The sequence below is a fragment of the Macaca nemestrina genome, chromosome 1 (genome assembly GCF_043159975.1).
Source record: "Macaca nemestrina isolate mMacNem1 chromosome 1, mMacNem.hap1, whole genome shotgun sequence".
Lineage (NCBI taxonomy): Eukaryota > Metazoa > Chordata > Mammalia > Primates > Cercopithecidae > Macaca > Macaca nemestrina.
Genome location: NC_092125.1, coordinates 184,497,085 through 184,518,836, shown reverse-complemented (window position 1 = coordinate 184,518,836; position 21,752 = coordinate 184,497,085). Strand labels below are relative to the sequence as shown.

General features: G+C 40.2%; 1 protein-coding gene across 20 annotated transcripts in view; it reads right to left on the bottom strand.

Annotated features, from left to right (window-relative positions):
* Window positions 1-21,752, bottom strand: part of LOC105495012 (BEN domain-containing protein 5) — a 1,475,945-nt gene that overhangs the window by 606,178 nt on the left and 848,015 nt on the right. The window lies entirely within an intron of this gene.

The following is a 21,752-nucleotide window of genomic DNA, read 5'->3' as shown; positions in this document are numbered from 1 at the left end:
CTTTGTAGGGTACAGCCACCCTACTGGCTGCTTTCATGGGCTGGTGTTGAGTGTCTACAGTTTTTTCAGGAGCACAGTGTAAGCTGTTGGTGGATCTACCATTCTGGGGTCTGAAGGATGGTGGCCCTCTTCTCACAGCTCCACTAAGCAGTGCCCCAGTGGGGACTCTGTGTTGGGACTCCAACCCCACATTTCTCTTCTTCACTGCCCTAGCAGAGGGTCTCCATGAGGGTCCTGCCCCTGCAGAAAACTTTTGCCTGGACATCCAGGCATTTCCATACATCATCTGAAATCTAGACGGAGGTTCCCAAACCTCAATTCTTGACTTCTGCACACCTGCAGGCTCAACACCATGGAAGTTGCCAAGGCTTGGGGCTTGCACCCTGTGAAGCCAGGGCTGAAGCTGAACCTTGGCCCCTTTTAGCCACAGCTGTAGAGGTTGGGATGCAGGGCACCAAGTCACCATGTAAGAGCAGGGGGCCCCTGGGCCCGGCCCACAAAACCATTTTTCCTGCTAGTTTCCCAGGCCTGTGATAGGAGGGGCTGCCATGAAGTTCTCCAACATGCCCTGGAGACATTTTGCCTCCTTGTTATTTATGCAAATTTCTGCAGCCCTATTGAATTTCTCCTCAGAAAATTGGTTTTTCTTTTCTACAGCATCATCAGGCTGCAATTTTTCCGAACTTTTATGCTGTGCTTTCCTTTTAAACATAAGCTCCAATTCCAAATCATATCTTTGTGAATACATAAAACTGAATGCTTTTAAGAGCATCCAAGTCATATCTGAATGCTTTACTGCTTAGAAGTTTCTTTCGCTAGACACTCTAAATCATCTCTCTCAAGTTCAAAGTTCCACAGATCTCTAGAGCAGGGGCAAAATGCTGCCAATCTCTTTGCTAAAGCATAACAAGAGTCGCCTTTGCTCCTGTTCCCAACAAGTTCCTCATCTCCATCTGAGACCACCTCAGCCTGGACTTTATTGTCCATATCACTATCAGCATTTTGGTCAAAGACATTCAGCAAGTCTCTAGGAAGTTCCAAATTTCCCCACATCTTCCTGTCTTCTGAGCCCTCCAAGTCTCTAGGAAGTTCCAAACTTTCCCACATTTTTCTTTCTTCTGAGCCCTCCAAACTGTTCCAGTCTCTGTCTGTTACCCAGTTCCAAAGTCACTTCCACATTTTCAGGTATCTTTAGAGCAGCACCCTACTCTACCATTACCAATTTACTGTATTAGTTCATTCTCATGCTGCTAATAAAGACATGCCTGAGACTGAGTAATTATTAGAGCAGGCAAGAGTGCTTGTGCAGGGGAGCCCCCATTTATAAAACCATCAGATCTCATGAGACTTAGTGACTACCATGAGAACAGTATGGGGGAACCACCCCCATGATTCAATTATCTACACGTGGCCCTGCTTTTGACACATGGGGATTATTACAGTTCAAGGTGAGATTTGGGTGGGGACACAGCCAAACCATATCACTGAGTTTTTCAAGATAACAGAGCAGAAACCATATCTGATAACCCGGGATCTTCCTTTTGGCCTCTTCCCTCCTGCAGCACTCAGACTCTTCTCTAGACTAAACTGTTGACAAAAGTACCATAAAAAATATCAGATTAGATGGGTTCCAAATCAATGATTGGCTTGAGACAGCCACACACCTTGGTCTGAGCTTAACAGCTATTAAGTGATGGGTCTGAGACCACCATTTTGTCCTTTTTGACTCCAAATTCTAAGTTGTCTTCACTTACCTACTGTGAATTTCAAGGTGTGATGGTTTAATTTTGTTGTTGTTAATTTGACTGAGCCAAGGGATGCTGACAGCAGTGAAACATTATTTCTGGGTGTATTTGTCACGGTATTTTCATAAGAGATTAGCATTTGAATTGTTAGACTGAGTAAAGAAAATAACCTGTGCAGGTGGACATCATGGCATCTGTTGAGGATGTAAATAAAACAAAAAAGTAGGAGAGCAAATTTGCTGTCTCTGCTTGAGCTGAAACATCCATCTCTTCCTGCCTTGGACATTGGCATTCCTGGTTCTTAGCTCTTGGATTTAGACTGGGACTTTCATCATCATCATCATCAAATCATTCTCTTGCCCCAATGCTCAGGCCTTTGGACTTACACTGGGATTTACACACTTGTCTCCCCTGGTTCTCAGGCCTTTGGTGTTAGACTGAATTACATCACCAGCTTTCTTGGTTCCCTAGCTTGCAGATAGCAACTTGTGGGACTTCTTGGACTTCACAATCATGTGAGCCAATTACTATAAAAATATCTATCTAGGGGTTGGGTCAAGATGGTGGACTAGAAGCAGCTCATGTGTTCTCCTCTCATGGAGAGAAAACAAAAGGAAACAAAAGGGCTAGTGAACATTGACTCTGCAGGGCAATCATCTGAGAAACCATGTCGGGATCCATCAAGCAGCAGGGGGTGTAGAGAGCAGAGAGTAGTGAATCTGGGTACCAGCCTTTCTGGGCTCAGTGCAGAGACAGGAAAACTTACTCAACAGAAGAAAGGGTGAGTAAGGGAGGGCCTCCTGGGGGATTCATTCTCTCCACAGGGACCTATGCAAGATTAAAAATGGGAGACCCTCTCTAGCTCCCCTGTTTCCCCCCACCATACTTCTATACTGAGGCAGAGAGCCACCTGGACATTTTGTGGGGGCAACTCTTGAGTCCAAGGGGACTTCTACATGTCTTGGGCCCCAGAGCGAGATCAGCATTGGTGTCATCACCCCAATAGAGGCCACAGTCATAGTAAGATTGGAGTAAGATTGCTCCACCACTTTGTTAGACAAGGTGTGGTGCCAACCTCCAGCCCAGTGGTCCCATTTCTGTCTGAACTCAGGCAGTGGCTGCAGACTCCTATTGTCCTGGGAAGCACCTGGACAAGGCAGGTGACCACCCCCTACCCCAACCACTGGTAACCAGGTGGCAGCAGGCAATACCTGCTAGAGCTTCTAGCCCACTGGTCCTACTTCTGTGTGAATTCAGCCAGTGGTCTGAGCCTCTCATTGTCCTGAGACACACTCAGACAATAGGGTAGGCAACCTTGCCCATTCCCACTGCTGGTAGCAAGACTGGCAACACCTGCTACAGCTTCCAGTCCAGCAGTCTTACTTCTGGCTTGACTCAGCTGGCAGCTGCAGCCTCCTGTTTTTTCCAGAAAAGCAGAAGGGGTGACCTCACCACCTCTGCTGCTGGTAGCCAGGTGGGTAATGTCTTCTAGAACTTCCAGCTTCTGTGTAAACTCAGCTGGAGGTTACAGCCTCCTGTTGTCCCAGGAAACACCTGGACAACAGAGCAGACAACCCCACTCATCCTGCCACTGGTATCCAGGCAAGCTATATCTGCTAAAGCTTCCACCCAAGCAGTCCTACTTCTGCTTGAATTTGCCAAGGGGTGCAGGCTCCCATTGCTGCAGAAACACCTAGACAGCAGAGTGGGTAACTCCACTCACCCTTGCCTCTTGTAGCCAGATGGGCCACACCTGCTAGAGCTTCCTGCCCAGCGGTCCTGCCTCCTACTGAATTCTGTGGGAAGGCACATCCCCGTATTCCCCCAGGAGGCACTCAGACAGCAGATTAGGGCAAAGACGCAGCCTGCCTGCCAACTGTAGCCCCTGCCTGAGGGAGCCCCATGGACCAGAACACCCAAACAAAGAAACGCAAGCATGAAGACAGTAATTAGTGGAAGCTCCTTCAAGACCCAGGAGTGGTCTGGGATTGAGGCCAACCAACTGAACCCCACCTTATACCACAATCAAATTACCAAATCACCAAGGGCATCAGAGAAGGTAAAAGAACAACAACAACAAAAAAAACAAACAAAGAAAAAAGCCAAAAAAAACCCCACCCACCACCAACAACAAAAAAATACACACTCAAAGGACAGTAACTTCAAATATTGAGGGAACGTCAGCCCACACAGATGAGAAAGAACTAGTGCAAGAACTCTGGCAAGTCAAAGAGCCAGAGTGTCTTCTTACCTCCAAACAACTGCACTAGTTCTCCAGCAATGGTTCTTAACAAGACTGAAATGGTTGAAATGTCAGAAATAGAATTCAGAATATGGATAGGAATGAAGATCATCAACATTCAAGAGAAAGTTGAAACCTAATCCAAATTATCTAAGGACTACAATAAAATGATGTAATAGATAAAAGATGAAATGGTCATTTTAAGAAGGAACTAAAAGGAACTCATAAAGCTGAAAAACTCGCTTAAGAATTTCATAATACAATTACAAGTACTAGCAGAACTGACCATTCTGAGGAAAGAATCTCAGAGCTCAAAGACTGGTTCTCCAAAATAACTCAGTCAGACAAAATTGAGAAAAATCAATAAAGAAGAATGAACAAAACATCTTAGAAATATAGGATCACATAAAGAGACAAATCTATAACTCACTGGCATATCTGAAAGACAGGGAGGGAAATCAAGTAACTTGTAAAACATATTTGAAGATGTCATTCACAAAAATTTCCCTAACCTCACTAGGCAGGCCAACATTCAAACCCAGGAGATGCAGAAAACCCCTGTGAGATACTATACAAGATGATCAACCCCAAGACACTCCAAGGTCAGATTCTCCAAGGTCAAAATGAAAGAAAAAAATGTTAAAGGCAGCTAGAGAGAAGGGGCAGGTCACCTACAAAGGGAACCCCACCAGGCTAACAGAGGACCTTTCAGCAAAAACCCTACAAGCCAGAAGAGATTGAGGGTCTCTATTCAACATTCTTAAAGAAAATAAATTCTACTTAAGAATTTTATATCCAGTCAAACCCAGCTTCATAATGGAAAAATAAGGTCTTTTTCTGACAGGCAAATAGTAAGACAATTCACTACCATCCAATTTGCCTTACAAGAGGTCCTGAATGGAGTAGTAAATACAGAAAGGAAAGACTGTTCCTGGTCACCACAAAGACACACTCAAGTATATAGACCATTGACACTATAAAGCAACCACACGATCAAGTATTCACAATAACTAGCTAACAATATGATGACAGGATAAAACCTGCACATATCATATTAACCTTGAATGTAAATGGGCTAAATGCCTTGATTAAAAGGCACAGAGTTTGCGAGTTGCATAACGAAGGCCGAACAGTATGCTGTCTTAAAAGCAAAACAAAACTAAAAACTCTACCTCATATGCAATGACAGTTAAAAGTAAAAGGATGAAGGAAAATCTATCAAGCAAACAGAAAACAGAAAAAAGCAGGAGGTGCTATTCCAATTTTAGGCCAAAAAAAAAAAAAAAAAAAAAGAATGTCAAACCAACAATGAATAAAAAAGACAAAGAAGGGCATTACATAGTGGTAAAAAAGTTCAATTCAACAAGAAGTTCTAGCTATACTAAAAATATATACACCCAACACAGGAGTACCCTGATTCATAAAGCAAGTTCTTAGAGATCTACAAAGAGACTTAGCTAATCATGTAATAATAGTAGGAGATGTCAACATCCCATTGACAGTATTAGACAGATCATCAAGGCAGAAAATGAACAAAGATACTCAGGACCTGAACTCAACATTTGACCAAATGGGCCTAACAGACACCTACAGAACTTTCCAACCAAAACAACAGAATATACATTCTTCTCACATATTCTCAAGGCACATAGTCTAAAGTTGACCCCACAATTTGGCATAAAATAATCCTCAGCAAATTAAAAAAATCAAAATCATATCAAACACACTCTAGAACATCAGCACAATAAAAATAGAAATCAATACTAAGAAAATTTCTCAAAACCATACAATTACATAAAAATTAAACAACCTGCTCTTGACTGACTTTTGGGTAAACAATGAAACTAAGGCAGAAATCAAGAAATTCTTGGAAACTAATGAGTACCAACATACAACATCACAGAATCTCTGGAACACAGCTAAAACAGTGTTAAGATGGAAGTTTATAGCACCAAATGCCCACATCAAAAAGTTAGAAAGATCTCAAATTTACCACCTAACATCACCTCTAGAGGAACTAAAGAAACAAGAGAAAACCAAACCCGAAGCAAGCAGAAGACAAGAAATAACCAAATTCAGAGCTGAACTGAAGGAAATTGAGATGGGGGCGGGGGGGAACCATCGAAAGATCAGTGGATACAGGAGTTGGTATGTTGAAAGAAGAAATAAGATAGACTGCTAGCTAGACTAATAAAGAAAAAAGATATCCAAATAAATGCAATCAGAAATGACAAAGGAAACATTATCACTGATCTTACAGAAATACAAAAAACCTCAGAAACTGCTATGAACACCTCTATGCACACAAACTAGAACATCTACAATAAACGATTACATTTCTTGAAATATCTATAGAAGACTGAACAAGGAAGAAACTGAATCTCTGAACAGAACAATAATGAGTTCTGAAATTGATTCAGTAATAAAAAGTCTACCAACCAGAAAAAGCCCGACCAGATGGAGTCACAGCCAAATTCTACCAGATGTATAAAGAAAAGCTGGTACAATTCCTACTGAAACTATTCCAAAAAATTGGGGAGGAGGGACTCCTATCTAACTCATTCTATGAGGCTGGCATCATCCTGGCCACCAAAACTTGGCAGAGACACACACACAAAATAAAACTTCAGGCCAGTATCCTTGATGAATACTGATGCAAAAATCCTCAGCAAAATACTAGCAAACCAAGACCAGCAGCACATCAAAAAGCTAATATGCCATGATCAAGCAGGCTTTATCCCTAGGATGCAAGGTTGGTTCAACATTGCAAATCAATTAAATGATTCACCAAGTGAACAGGAGTCAAAAACTACATCATCTCAATAGATGCAGAAAAGACTTCTGATAAAATTCAACATGGCTTCATGTTAAAAATCCTCAACAAAATAGGCATTGAAAGAACATACCTCAAAATAACAACATCCATCTATGACAAACTTACAGCCAATATACCGAATGGGCAAAAACTGGAAGCATTCTCTTTGAGAACCAGAACAAGATAAGAATGCTCACACTTACCACTCCTATTCGATATAATACTAGAAGTCCTAGCCAGAGCAATCAGGCAAGAGAACAAAATAAAAGGCATCCAAATAGAAAGAGAGGAAGTCAGACTATCCCCATTTTCAGACTATCCCCATTTTCAAACTATATAATTCTATACCTAGAAAACCCCACACTCTCTTTCCAAAAGCTCCTGGATCTGACAAACAACTTTAGCAAAGTTTCAGGATGCAAAATCAATGTACAAAAATCAGTAGCATTTCTGTACACTAACAATGTCTAAGCTGAGAACCAAATCAAGAATGCAATCCCATTCACAATAGCCACAAAAGAATAAAGTACCTAGGGGTATAGCCAACCCGGGAGATGACAGACCTCCGCAATGAGAATTACAAAACACTGCTCAAAGAAATGAGAGATGATGCAAACAAAAGGATAAATATTCCATGCTCATGGATAGGAAGACTCAATATCGTTAAAGTGGCCATACTGCCCAAAGCAATTTATAGATTCAATGCTATTCCTATCAAACTACCAATGACATTCTTTGCAGAATTAGAAAAAAACTATTTTAAAATTCATGTGGAGTCAAAAAAGAGCTCAAATAGCCAAGGCAATCCTAAGCAAAAGGAGCAAAGCTGGAGGCATCATGCTACCTGACTTCAAACTGCATTACAAGGCCACAGTAAGCAAAACAGCATAGTACTGGTACAAAAACATACACATAGACCAATGGAACAGAATAGAGAGCCCAGAAATAAAGCTGCACACCCACAACCATCTGATCTTTGACAAAGTTTACAAAAACAAACAATGGGAAAAGGACCCCCATTCAATTAGTTGTGCTGGGATTCCTGGCTAGCCATATGCAGAAGAGTGAAGCTGGACTTGTTCCTTACACCATATACAAAAATAAACTCAAGATGGATTCAAAACTTCAATGTAAAACCTAAACTATAAAAATTCTAGAAGATAACCTAGGAAATATCATTCTGGACCTAGGCCCTGGAAAAATTTCATGACAAAATTGCCAAAAACAATTATGGGAAAAACAAAAATTGACAAATGGGGACAAATTAAAGAGATTCTGCACAGCAAAGAAAACTCAACAAAACAACCAGACAACCTATGGAATGGGAGAAAATATTTGCAAACTATGCATCCAACAAAGGTCTGACATCCAGAATCTATAAGCAACTTAAACATATTAACAAACAAAAAACAACCATATTGAAAAATTGGGCAAAGGACATGAAGAAGCATACAAAAACTGCTGAACATCACTAATCATTAGAGAAAGGCAAATCAAAATCACAATAAGATATCATCTCACACCAGTCAGAATAGTTATTATTAACAAGTAAAAAAATAACGAATTTGGCAAGGTTGCAGAGAAAGGGAAATCTTTATACACTGCTGGTGGAAATGGAAATAGTTCAACTACTGTGGAAAGCAGTATGGTGATTTCCCAAAGAACCTAAAACAGAATTTTACTTCAACCCAGAAATCCCATAATTGGGTATACACCAAAATGAATATAAGTCATTCTACTATAAAAACAGATGCACGCATATGTTTATCTCAGCACTAGTCACAATGGCAAAGACATGGAATCAATCTAAATGCCCATCAATGGTAGAGTGGATAAAGAAAATGTGGTACATACACATCATGGAATACTACACAGTCATAAAAATGAACAAAATGCTGCTCTTTGCAGCAACATGGATGCAGCTGGAGGCCATTATCTAAGTATGAAGAAATAACACAGTAACAGAAAACCAAATACCACATGTCCTCATTTATAAGTGGGAGCTAAACACTGAGTACACATGGACACAAAGATGGGAACAACAGACACTGGGGCCTACTTGAGGGTGGAGAGTGGAGGGTGGGAGAAGGGAGAGGATAGAGAAACTACCTATCTGGTACTGGTACCTGGGTAATGAAATCATCTGTACACCAAACCCCCACAACACGCAATTCACCTATATAACAAACCTGCAATGTACCCCTGCACCTAAAATAAAAGTTAAAACAAAACAAACAAATGCATAAACATCAGTGCATCCTATTGGTCTGTTTCTCTGGAGAACTCTAACTAATACAAAGAGAATTCAAAATCTTAAGATAAAGGTTATTGTTTTAGAGGGTGTAAACTCGGGAAGTGAGGAGAGAAAAACTTACAAGGCAAGTCCAGAACATGTTTGTTGAGCTCAATTCCTCAGGCCAATAACAGAGCCATCTCTTTATCCAAACATTCTGTTTGTCCTATGCTTGGAGCATCTTATTGTTCCCCCTACTTCAGTAACCTCAACAAACTTGCTTCTACCTTTTCAATTTATTCCTTGAGGCTCATTTTCTGAATCTGACAAAAAAGAATCATATTTTATGGTTATTATAGAGATTAAACCTATGTAAAGCATCTAGACTAGTACCTGTGTAATAAATGATGGTTGTAATTATCAATTTTTTTTCTTGTTTATCCTTCTACCATCATTATCAGACTACCTTGGAATTTTCTGTTTCATATCTGCCCTTCCCAGTAGACTGTGAGCAACTCAGTGGCATGAGGTCCACATCAGCTCACCTCTGCATCTTAGCTCTCAGCATAGAGCTTGGTACAGAGAAAATTTTCAAATATTTGTTGAAGGAATGAAAGAGTGAATGGCTTTCTCCTTTTCTGAACACCGTTCTGCCAGGCCCAACTGCTTGCAGTTACCTGAATGGCACTTGAAAATTGCTCTTCAGAGGACAGTGGTAAAGGAGGCCTTTTGTAAAGATGACCTTCAGGTTTTGGTTCTTCAGTAGCATTTTCCTTCTCCTTTTATTTCACAGGAAAAGAAACTGGATGAGACATCAAGGGGAAGGACATGAAATCCTGGAGAGCCTAGATGCAATTTGCACCTCCCCAAATTGCCCTGAGATCCTTAGGTTGCAACTAATTATCACCAATAATTAGGGCTGTTCTTCAGAGAGGCAGAAATAGTGTCCTATAGAGAGCACACCGTGTGTCTCAAAGAGAAATTCAAATGGGACGATGTCATTCCCTCCCAGCACCTTTTGCTGATGAGGGGGCTCTAGTCTGCTTCAGTGACTGACACGGAGACTTACTGCCTGGACTGGCAAGATAATAATGACAAAATAACACAATGCATCTTGAAAGTGTTTTGAAATTTTAAAAATACTTTTATTGCCAATATCTTACTAGATTCTCACACCAGTCACATAATGGAAATAAGTTTTTATTAATTCATTGTAGACCTACCATGTGCAATTTACTTGGCTAAGCACTGAAAATATAGTAGTAAGCACATCACACAAAATACCTGCTTTTAAAGAATTTGAAGATTCATGCATGACAGTAAATACATGCCATTACAGTACAGTGTAAGCAGTACTATAAATAAAAGTATAGGTAACTATGCTAAAACCTTATCTTCATATTATGTGATTCTGTGACTAGATGACTTGGAGAAGGTAGTATTTGACTGTTACAGCAAATAAAAGTAATGTAATATCTCCAACATAAAAAAGGCAAACTAATTCACAGAAATTAATTAACTTGTTCATGGTTGTATAATAAGTAGAGAGCCAAAACCAAAACCTAGCTTTTTTAACTTCAAACCTTTGGCTTGGCATAAGAAAGCATTTCTATTCAATATACAATTCGCCTCTATAGCTTTCCTAAAAATGTCTATCTAGACTCTGCTTGAATACATTTAGTGACAAAAGCTTACCACTTCATAAGGTAGCTCATTTCGTCATAGGATAGAGCTCATCTTTAAAACTTTCTTTTTTAACAGAAATAGTAGTGGGGAGGAAATATTGTGTTTAAAGAAAGAAGGGGCTTGGGTATAGCTGTGGATACAGAACGTGTGACTTTTCAGATAGTTTTGTGAGCTAGACAGAAAACTAGAGCTCTGGCTAAAATGAAAAGGATGGAATAGGCCAAGAGTTGATACAGATGCAGAGCAACCAGAATTTTCATACAGTGCTGGAAGAAGTGTCAGTTGGTAGTACTGGCACTATATATAGAATAAAACATATAAGCGGTAGTTTGAATACTACCCCCACTCGCCTACCCCACCAAAGATGTCCACATTCTAATCCCTAGAACCTGGGAATTTTACCTTATATGGCAAAAGGGATTTCACAGATGTGATTAAATTGAGGATCTTGAGATGGGGATATTATCTGGGCTTATATGGATGAGTCTGATTTAATCACAAGGGTTCTTTTAAGAGTGAAGGCAATGCAAGGACAGAAGTGGAGAGATTTGAAGATGCTATATTGCTGGCATTGAAGATGAAGGAAGGGGACATGAACCAAAGAATGTAAGGCTAATGTAGCTGGAAATGAAAAGAAAAACGATTCTCCCCTGGAGAAGGAACTGGCCCTGCCAACAATTTGATTTTAGCCCCATGAGTCTCATTGTAAACTTCTTATCTTCAGAACTGTAAGAGAATAAATTTGTGTTGCTGTATGCCACTAAGTTTGTATAGCAGCAATAAGAAACTCATACAATATACATACTTGATGACTAATTCTACTTCTATATACCCAACAGAACTGCGTACATATATGTACCAAAAGACACAGAAAAATATTCCTACAACACTATAATATACAAAATTAGAAAGTTCCAAAATTCCACCAACAATATAATGGATAAAATAATTGTGGGACTAAGTCAGGATAGTCTTAGTGGAAAGGGAGTACCAAGAGGGCTTCTGAGATAATGGTGATGTTGTTTCTCCATCTGGGTGCTGGTTACACTGATGTGCTCAGATCATGAACATTTATCAGGCTGTACACTTATTATATGTGTGCTTTTATGTTTGTCTAATGTACTTAATTTAAAAAAACAGGGTTCTGATTCACTGATGCACCTGGACTCTCTGGAGGTTACCCACGAAGGTCATAAGACCACTGTTTGGGGAAAAGACTAGAAAGCCTTTGGCTCTGGACAATTTTTTACTTCTATTGAGACAAGAATCTTGCTCTGTTGCCCAGGCCAGAGTGCAGTGGCACAATCTCAGCTCGCTTCACCTCTACCTCCCAGGTTGAAGCTATTCTTGTGCCTCAGCCTCCAGAGTAGCTGGGATTACAGACGTGCACCACTACATCTGGCTCATTTTTGTATTTTTAGTAGAGACAAGGTTTCACCATGTTGGCCAGGTTGGTCTCAAGCTCCTGGCCTCAAGTAATCTGCCCACCACGGCCTCCCTAAGTGCTGCGATTACAAGCATGAGCCACTGTGCCAGCCTCTAGATAATTATTTAACTAGGTAAAAGTCTTTAATTCTGTTACTTAGGCACAGTCCTATTATGGACCACCTGATTCTATGGACATAATATACTACCTAGTTGAAAAATTCAGCTTATGTTCTGTAATGGAGTTATGACACTCCTTCTTCAAGACAGGTAGCTTTGTTGCAGTGGAATGACCATGGATCTGGGAGGCAGGAGATGTAGGCTTGAACTGTGGCTCTGTTACTTACTGACTTACTATGGTATAAAAAATTACTACACTCTGATATCATCTGTAAAATGAAAGGCTATAGGATTAATTATAATCTGTAAGAAATAAACATGATACGTAAAAACTTCCAGCTCCACTCTGTGCCTGGCCTGTAAAGAAAATTGGAATACATGTGTTGTATCTGAAAAAGGGAGGAAGATTTCACTTAGGAATGCATATAGAGTGGAGGAGATGTAGTTATGTCCCAGCCCTTGCTGTCTGATCTAACTGGACATAGAATACTCAAGACAGCAGTGAGAAAAGTCCCAGAGCCTGATCTGGTTTAAGACAGGGCTGAAGCAGCCTGAGATATGAGAAGAGATGTGGTCTGAGGATAGGAAAATGCCAGAAGAGTAACATACATCATCTCTAAAGGGCAAAAGTGTGGTGCAGCCACAGCAATAGGTCAGGAAGCAGAGATTCTAAGAGGTATGTAAGAAATAGAGCACTGAGTAGGCTAAGGTAAAGGTTTCAGGACACAGACTGTGAAGAGCTCTCCAGGGATAGGAGTTCACTGCAACCTGGCACTCGACTAATGACATGAGGGTGGTCAGAGAGTTTAAAGGGGCACCACTGGACTAGAAAATCTGGACTACTAAGAGTTTCAGCAGGAAGGCTTCTCTTTAGCTAAACCCTTCACAGGTGAGGCTGGAACTTGGCGCACACTGCCTTTCTCCCACACGTGACTTTCGGCATTCACAGAAATTTAATAAGAGTTAAAAAACCTATTTTGATACATGGCAATATGCTATCCAATGGTTTTCTGTTGTGTTCTATGGCCTTTCTGCTGTTTGTCTGTTTTGCTATTGATTTTAATTACGGAATATAATTTCTGGCATGAGGTCTCAAGGCAGCTCCCTCCCGCAGGCTAAGCTCTTGCTAGAGCCTCCCAGAGGAAGGCAAATGGGAAAGCAGTATGACTTAGAGCTACATGCTATTCCTTACAAAGGACACAATGGTTCTTTTCATATAAATGTCACTGCTTCGGTCTGATGCTTCTCCACTATCCTACTAAGCTTGAAGTAGGAATGAAATGTGGGAATAGAAATACTGCTCAGCTGCTGGGCTCATTTCAACAAAGATCAAAGGAACTTGCAAAGCAGAGCCTGAAACCAGGTATATGGTATGTCCAAATTGTGAGGGAGGTCCTCAGTTTACCAAAAGTTCAGGTCTGAAAATAATATTAGCATATGGGACACACACACAATATAACCTCTTGAGGCAAAGTGCATAATTGTAAAAAGTCATGAAGTGTAAATCTGGAGACTGGGTTCTCATTCCAGCTCTGTCACTAACTACCAATAGGATCTTCTATAAGTAACTCAATGTATCAGCACCTCAATCTCCTAAGCTGCAAAACAAGATCATTTGATTCAACAATTGCTTCCTCTGTGCCAAGCATTGTGCTATGTGGTTTCATTGTTTCATTTAAACACCAGAATAACTTTGTCATGAAAACATTATAATCCAAGTACCTTGGGCCATGAACTACTTCTTTTTTGTACTTATCAGTTCATACTATAATTTATTTGTGTAATGACTGCCTCTCACCCTAGATTGTGATACCTTCAGAGCAAAAGTGGGTCTGATTTGATTCTGTGTCCCTAGGGTCTACGACTTGTCAGAGTAAGACAAAGCAAGAAGAAGAGAAGCTGTTAGACATGAAAGTCAAACTGAAAACTGACTTCACTAAACCACAACCCAGGAGCAGAAAGTCATCAGAAGGCCCCGTGGCTTTGGCTTCTTCTATAACAGGACAGCAAGTTTCTGTCTGTCCCTTTAAAATATGTACACATGCATTCACTCTCTCTTTCTCTCTCTCATTCTAGGGTGTGGGCAGGAACAGTCCAGGGTCTGTCAGTCAAGGTCAGTACTAACAGTGTTAGGAACTGGGTACAACTTGAGGGAGCTTGTAGCAGGTCAGGTTCTCCATGAAGCAAAAACTGAAGTGGAAATTAGCATTCAGGATGTTGAAGGAACACTCCTGGGTTCAAACTTGCTGAAGGAGGAGAAAGAAGTAGGAGTTGATGAAGGAAAAAGTAAACTGTGATGCAAAACTAAGGGTACCCTTGCTACACACTTAGGGAGCTCTGGAGCTAGAATGGCTTTTCAGAGTTGTCCTAAGTTGGGCTGAAAAAACCAGGCCTTTTTACTCCTTCCCATATGAATCAGCCATTGGATGTAGAGTCCTCAGGAAGGAACACAACATTGGCTGGGTAGCTCTCCATATATGAAGCAATCCCTGAAGAGGCTTACAGCTGAAGGCTGTCTGCTGAGTGCACTCCCAGGAACTGAGGCAATATGTCATCCTTGAAGGAGAATCTGGATGGTGCATCATAGTGTTCACCACAGACCTCAAGATCACCAAATCTGGACTGGCAATGGATAAGAGGCATGAGGTTCTGGTAAGACCGGATAGCTAGTGGAGAGGAACGGGTGAACATATGTCAGGGTAGAAGTCAAGTCAGGCAGCCAAGGGTCTTGAAAGCTGCATGCCCAGGTCAGGGATTCTAAGTCCCAGTTGGCAATGCCTGAGTCTAGGGAGGCAGGCAATGTTCACAGGGCCAGGCAGGGCTCAACTAACACAGCAGAAACAGTTTTAAAACCAGCAGCTAAGAGGGCTCCAGGAAGTAACACCAAGGAATTGGGAAAGAAGAAAACTACTATTATTATATTAAGTTCCTACTCTGTGCTAGGCATTATATCTAATTTATCTCCTTTCTTTCTAATAACTCCAAGTTGAGATGCTACATTTCACTATGCCGCAGATAAGGATGCTGTGGCTTATAAGATTTCAGTAAGGTGACTTAATCAGTAAATGGTAGGGCTGACATTCAAGTCCAAATTAATGTCTAGAAGTAAAGGACAACTCAATGAGCCTGGGTTCCAGGGTAGAGTTTCTTATGTGTATGAGACACTAAAGTCTCAGCTAAAAGAAGACTCAGACCTACAGGTTCTGTGTGACCTTGTGTGAATCATCCATCTATGGGTCTCAATTTTTTCTCATGTTTCAAATGAAGAATGAAATGAATGATTTCTAAGGAACCTTTTAGTTTTTTTTTTTTTTTTTTTTTTTTAATTGAGACAGAGTTTCACTCTATCACCTAGGCTGGAATGCAGTGGTGTGATCTTGGCTCACTGCAACCTCTGCCTCCCAGGTTCAAACTATTCTGGTGCCTCAGCCTCCTGAGGCTGAATTACAGGTGCGTGGCACCACCCCCAGCTAATTTTTTGTATTTTTAATAGGGGCAGGGTTTTGCAATGTTGGCTAGGCTGGTCTCAGACTCCTGACCTCAAGCGATCTGCCTGCCTTGGCCTCCCAAAGTGCTGGGATTACAGGTGTGAGCCACCATGCTTGGCCTAAAGAATGTTTTAGTTCTAAACATCTATATATGTGAACCTAACACATGGTTCTAAATAAGAATACACTATATAGAATAATGACTAACAGCATGAATTCTGGAGTCAGAGGGATCTGTGTTTAAATACTTACTCTTTGACAGTGTGAAATTCAGTAGGGGTGTGGCTGGGTGGCACATGCCTAAGTGTATGTATATTGATTTGTGTATGTGTTTGAGGTGTGATATTTTAAAAACATCCAGAAAAGTATGAGAGAAATAGAGTTCAGAGGGTGTTCTGTTCTATTTTAAATCTAGGGGTTATAAAACAGACTGCTTCTAGGTTGCCCCATAGCAATTTGCCTTCTGTGGGACATGAATAAAAATTAGGAAGTCCCATGTTTCCCCATGAGAGGACACAGAAGTTAGCTGAGAAACTGGCTGGGAGCTTACTAGTGAGAAGTCCTCATGTCAGGGAGAGACTATCTGATATAGACCATAGACAAGAGAAAATATGAGACCAGAAAGGACTTCTAGGCCATGATCAACTGAGGGAGACAGACAGAGAGAGAGAGAGAGAGAGAGAGAGAAGGGAGACACAGCATCAGCAGTAGGTTTTAGCAGCAGATACCCTTAGCCAGCCAAACACAGAGCTTGTACACCTCATTGGTCTCCTATCTGAGGAACAACCCAGATCAGCCATTCCACAGCTAAGATCAAAGAGAATCCAGAGATCATCTTGTGGATCCAAAATTCCAATGGCCACCTTCTTCTCACAAGGTCAGTACTACCAGACACTATGAGGGGAAGTAAAAATCCAAGAGATCAAGCAATTTTACCCAAAGAGCAATATATCAATATGAAGGGGTGGTTTAGTTATGGCACAGGACAAAGTTCACTGGTTTGAAATAAAAGTTTTGTTATTGTTATTTATTTCCAAGCTTCCCAGCACGTGGGGACTCCTGAGGAAGACCAGAGCTCTTTTACAGAGAGGAAAATACTATATTTTGTCTGTGTCCTGTGAGTAAAATTTCTGGACTCACTATTATAAAATATTAACATATGATTTGATGTTACAATTTTACAGTGTTAGACTTCATGTATCTCTAATGTGAGTATAGTTATTGACACGTAATAGGATCTTAGTCTTTGTTGAATCAATCTAATGAATAAATGAATGAATCCATTTTGAAAAGTCAGCCTCATAACATCCCTGTGAAGTAGACAGTAGTATAATATCCACTGAAAATCAAGGCTCAGCAAGGTTAACTGAGTTGTGACCAGCCATGTACAGCATATGTATTTGCATTGGTGTTTGAACTTGGGTCTCGACTCGAAGGCCATTTCCTGGTTCCACTATCACTTGTTCTCACTTCAATCTCATGCCAGCCACAAACCCACCACTAAGATGCTGAAGGACAAAGACAGATTTTTCTAAGGCCCATTCTAGGCCTAGGGTCCTGCCCACTGACTCATGATTCAGATTCCTATTCTGTCATGAGGCATCTGTGGTTAGCAGTTCTCACATATTCATGTCTGATATAAATTTCTACATAGCTCAGCTTAAGAATGCATAAGCCACCTCCCTGGTACAGACTTCCTGCTCACACAGTAAAAGCCAATCTCTCTCAGCATTTTCAGATCCTGTTAGTGCTTACCCACTAGTTTCTGTCTTTGGGACCCCAAATTGAGGATTTGGGATTAGAGCCTACTGCTAGAGGCTTATTATTTTTGTCTTCCTGCTTATAGCAATACTTTTGCAAAGGTGAGACAGGTCCTTAACCCAGGACCCTCAAGATGATACAAGCACAGTTCTGCAAACATTTCCAGATAGGTCAGAGGGTCAAAGGTTAGACTGAAGCCCAGGCTAAAGGATTAGATTGTGAACAGGGCGCCTATAAGTAAAGGCTTGAGAACAGTTTTGAAAAGTGAAAATTTAGAATGTTAAAGCTGTCAAAGACCTAAGAAAAACACCTGATACAACTGGGCAGAAGGAGAAACTGCAGCCCAAAATGCACATGAGACTGCCCACGATCACACAGCCTGAAGTTCTACGACATGCTGGATTCGCCTTTGAAGAGTGCAGCTTCTGACTTCTCCACTCCCTGCTCCTAATCTCACATCTCTCTGTTCATTTCCTAGCAGAAGTCTCTTCCCCTAGGATGCTCCCTCCAAATCCTTATGGAATAGATAACTGGCACTTGTTTTACGAAGCAGATTCTACACAATCCACTTCAAAACCTATGGAAATTTGGATACAGAGACTAAGCTACTTGCTAGTGGTCATCTAGAAAAACATGCTCTATTTGATTGATATCCTTCTGACTTCTGATCTCCAGACCCCAAAATCTCTGTCTTTCATCTATGTATCATGTATATTCATCATAATGCCCCCTTTCCAATGAAACAAAACTGTGTTGACTCTTTATTACTTACACAAAAAATTCAGATTTTCACATTCAAATCCCTTAATGATCGGGTCCCAAACTCATCTATGCACTCACCATTCCACTGACACATGTTTAGCCTACTTGGAGGTTCCTTACTGTGTTAGGAACATGCTATGCACTAGCACACCTCCAAACCATGGCTCATCCTGATCTCTCCAACTTCTCTGCCTTAAGCATCTTCTTCCTCCTTCTTCAGCTGCTAAATAGTTCTCATTCTTCAACGCTAAGCTCAAATGATTCCTCCTCTGGGAGGCATTTCTGAGTCCTCATGATAGAATTTAATGTTCATTCCTTTGTGTCTCCGTATCACCCTGTACCTGGATTATGGCATTTTAAGTCATATTTTAATTTTATAGTAATGTATGTGAATCCCACAGTTGACTGAATCTCCTTGAGGGAAGGATATGATTCATTTTTATAAAAGGAATGAACATTATCATACATTAAATAGAGAAGCAGGTACAATTATGTTTTTTCATAGATCAGAAAAGTGGAGAAAAGCACAAGGATATAGAAGATGCTTTAATATTTATTCTCCTTTCACCTTAATTTAACATTGACACTAACTTCTTGGATCCTTATTTCCATTTTACCATGGAAGAAGTGGAGATTAGATAATTTAAGTAATTTTCCCAAGGTTACAGAGCTTAACCTTGGCAGATCTGGGATTCTAGTAAATTCTTCTGAATCCAAGTTCAAGGGTTCTTTCTAGTGTAGTTCTGTTGCCTCTCATGCACTCAGCCCAAATCCATGCCATAGAAAGAAAGCTCAGAACTCCAAATGCCCTGTCCTTTAATAGATCACTCTAGGCCTGAACAGGCTCCAGGAGGCACTACAGGTCTGAGAACAGTTTTTATAGTTTTGAAATGACCAAATATTCACCTCCAAATATGGCTGAGATTATTTTCTTTATTATCTGCATTAAAAAGGCACCACAGACTGCCCTGTTTACCAATTCTTCTTTCCTCCCACACAAGACTCCTCCTAGAGCTGGGAGATATCACATTTCTTATACAAAAAATGGGCTATCTAACAGCAATCTGAACTTCAATCTCTAGCCTAAACCTTCTGCTTCAAACCAGTACTAAATATTTTGCTGATATGGATTTGTTATTTTAAGTGGAATGCATTTTACCAGACTCACAGCAGACATTATGCATTTATTTATTTATTTTAGGCATTGACATTAAGAGTATAGCTCTCTTCTACACACTGAATGGCTTAATGTAAGCAAGTGCTGCCAGGTGGGAGGACAGGCATGGCTTTTGCAGACTTCCCCTGGATGGAGAGCACAGTGAAATGGAACTGCAGAATTACATTTCCAAGAACCAGTCCCAAGAAGCTCTCTCAAGCACAATGTTTGTGAACAGCAAGAAACAACAGGACACAGGGATTATTTAAGAGGTCTCTGAGAGCCTATAGAATCATAGAACTGACCCTTGGAAGGGTTCTTAGAGATCTGTCCATGCCCCACCTGTTACAGGTGGGGAAAGTATGTTACAGAGAGAAGAGACAGCGTACCTAACATTAGACAGTGAACTGGTGGAGAGAGTTAGGACTGGAATAAGGATATCCTGATATCCTGGTCCCAATATCATCCACTATGCATTATTCTTCAGAAAAAATATGGGAGCATCTAAGCATAATATTAATGAGTGCAAGCTTTAGAGTAAGCGGGACCTGTGTCTGCATTCTGTGTAACTCAGTAGCTGTGTAACATGAGAATGTTCCTCAATCTCTCTGAGCTTCAGTTCCCTTATCTGCAAAATGAAGTAATAAGAATAGCTACTTCATAAGAGTACCTAATTCATAGAATTAATGTGAGGATAAAATGTGCAAATGTATGGAAAACTCTTAGCACAGTGTCTGACACAATAACTTCTCAATAAATGTTCATTTTTGTGATGATAATCCAATTGTTATTACATTCTTTTTCATCTCTTGATTAACTCCAAGGGCAAAATTAGAAGTACTGAATAAACTCTTTTTATAGAAAGGACAAAGGAATGCAAAAAAGCCTTTAAAATGGAAGAAGGAGCTAATACCATTTCTTAAGTGAGACAAGGTTAATGTAACTTGAAAACATATCTTTTACAACCTTATCTAGGAGTTCAGTTTACCCAACTACAATAGATTCAAAATATCTCTTTCTTTGGTGACAACCCCAGTGCTTGCTGGTTGTTCTCAAAGAAATTCTGAAAGACTAGAGAACTACACCACATTCCAGATATATCCATAATGGATAGTGAATGTTTCTAGTTAATTCTCTCTTGATACTGTCTTTACTAAAAGGGTTTTCCCTTGCTTAAATCACACATACATACCTCACATGTGCTTCTCACTCCAATCATCAGCAGAGACAACACTGAGTTCAAGAATACACATTTTTATTTGTCTCTGTATACAAGGACCCAGGGCCAACTTCTGAGTATGTTCATTTCAAATTTCAATGAAGGGTGTTATCATATGTTTGTCCTAAGAAAAGCAGTGTGGAAGATACTGCTTGGGTGGCTACTGAATTTCCAGTGATTCTGCATTCCTTGGAAGTGGGCCTAATATCCAGGGGTAGGCACATGGCTGTGTCCATCCAATATGATCCTGCCCTAGGCATAGCTCACTGAACCATAAGTCAATATTTGACCTAAGCAAGGATGCATTCCTTCTCCGAGAAATTTAAAACTGGAAATGGAGAGACAAGACTAGTTTTGTTGACACTGAGTCACATTCATGTTAATATCTGAGCAGGCATTCCATGAATTTCCACTGCTAAGGTTCCCCAAGGAGTGCCTGAAGGATTTACCCAAGGCTTTGTTCTTCAACTGTCCTTTAAATTCTACAAAAGATGTTAATATCCTTCCAATATTATTGTCTCATTTTGTTGTTCTCTTTTATTTATAACCAAGAACAACTTTACTAATAAAAGCGGGGTAGAAAATTATCTTTTAATGGTTAACATCACTTCTTCTTGAAAAGGGAACTTCCCTTTTTTTGAAAAATACTATGATAAGCTACTTGGGGATAGAAGGTGAAATCCTAAGATCATGAGATTCAACTGACAAAGAAACAAAAGTTGAAGTTTCTGTAGTTCATAAGAAATAAACAGGAATTTATAGATGGAACAAGCAAAGAAAGGAAAGTGGGAGAAATGAATTAAAATATATACAGACTGTCTTCAATTTATGATGAATCGAACTTATGGTCTTCAGCTGTGTACTTCAGTAATTAGTACTCATATAGCCATTCTGTATTTTTACTTTCAGTGCTGTATTTAATAAATTACATGAGATATTCAAAACTTTAATATAAAATAGGCTTTGAGTTAGATGATTTTGCCCAACTGTAGGCACATTTAAGGTAGGCAAGGCTAAGTTATAATGTTTGGTAGGTTAGATATATTAAATGTATTTTCAATGTAATGATATTTTCAACTTACAATTGGTTTATGGGGATG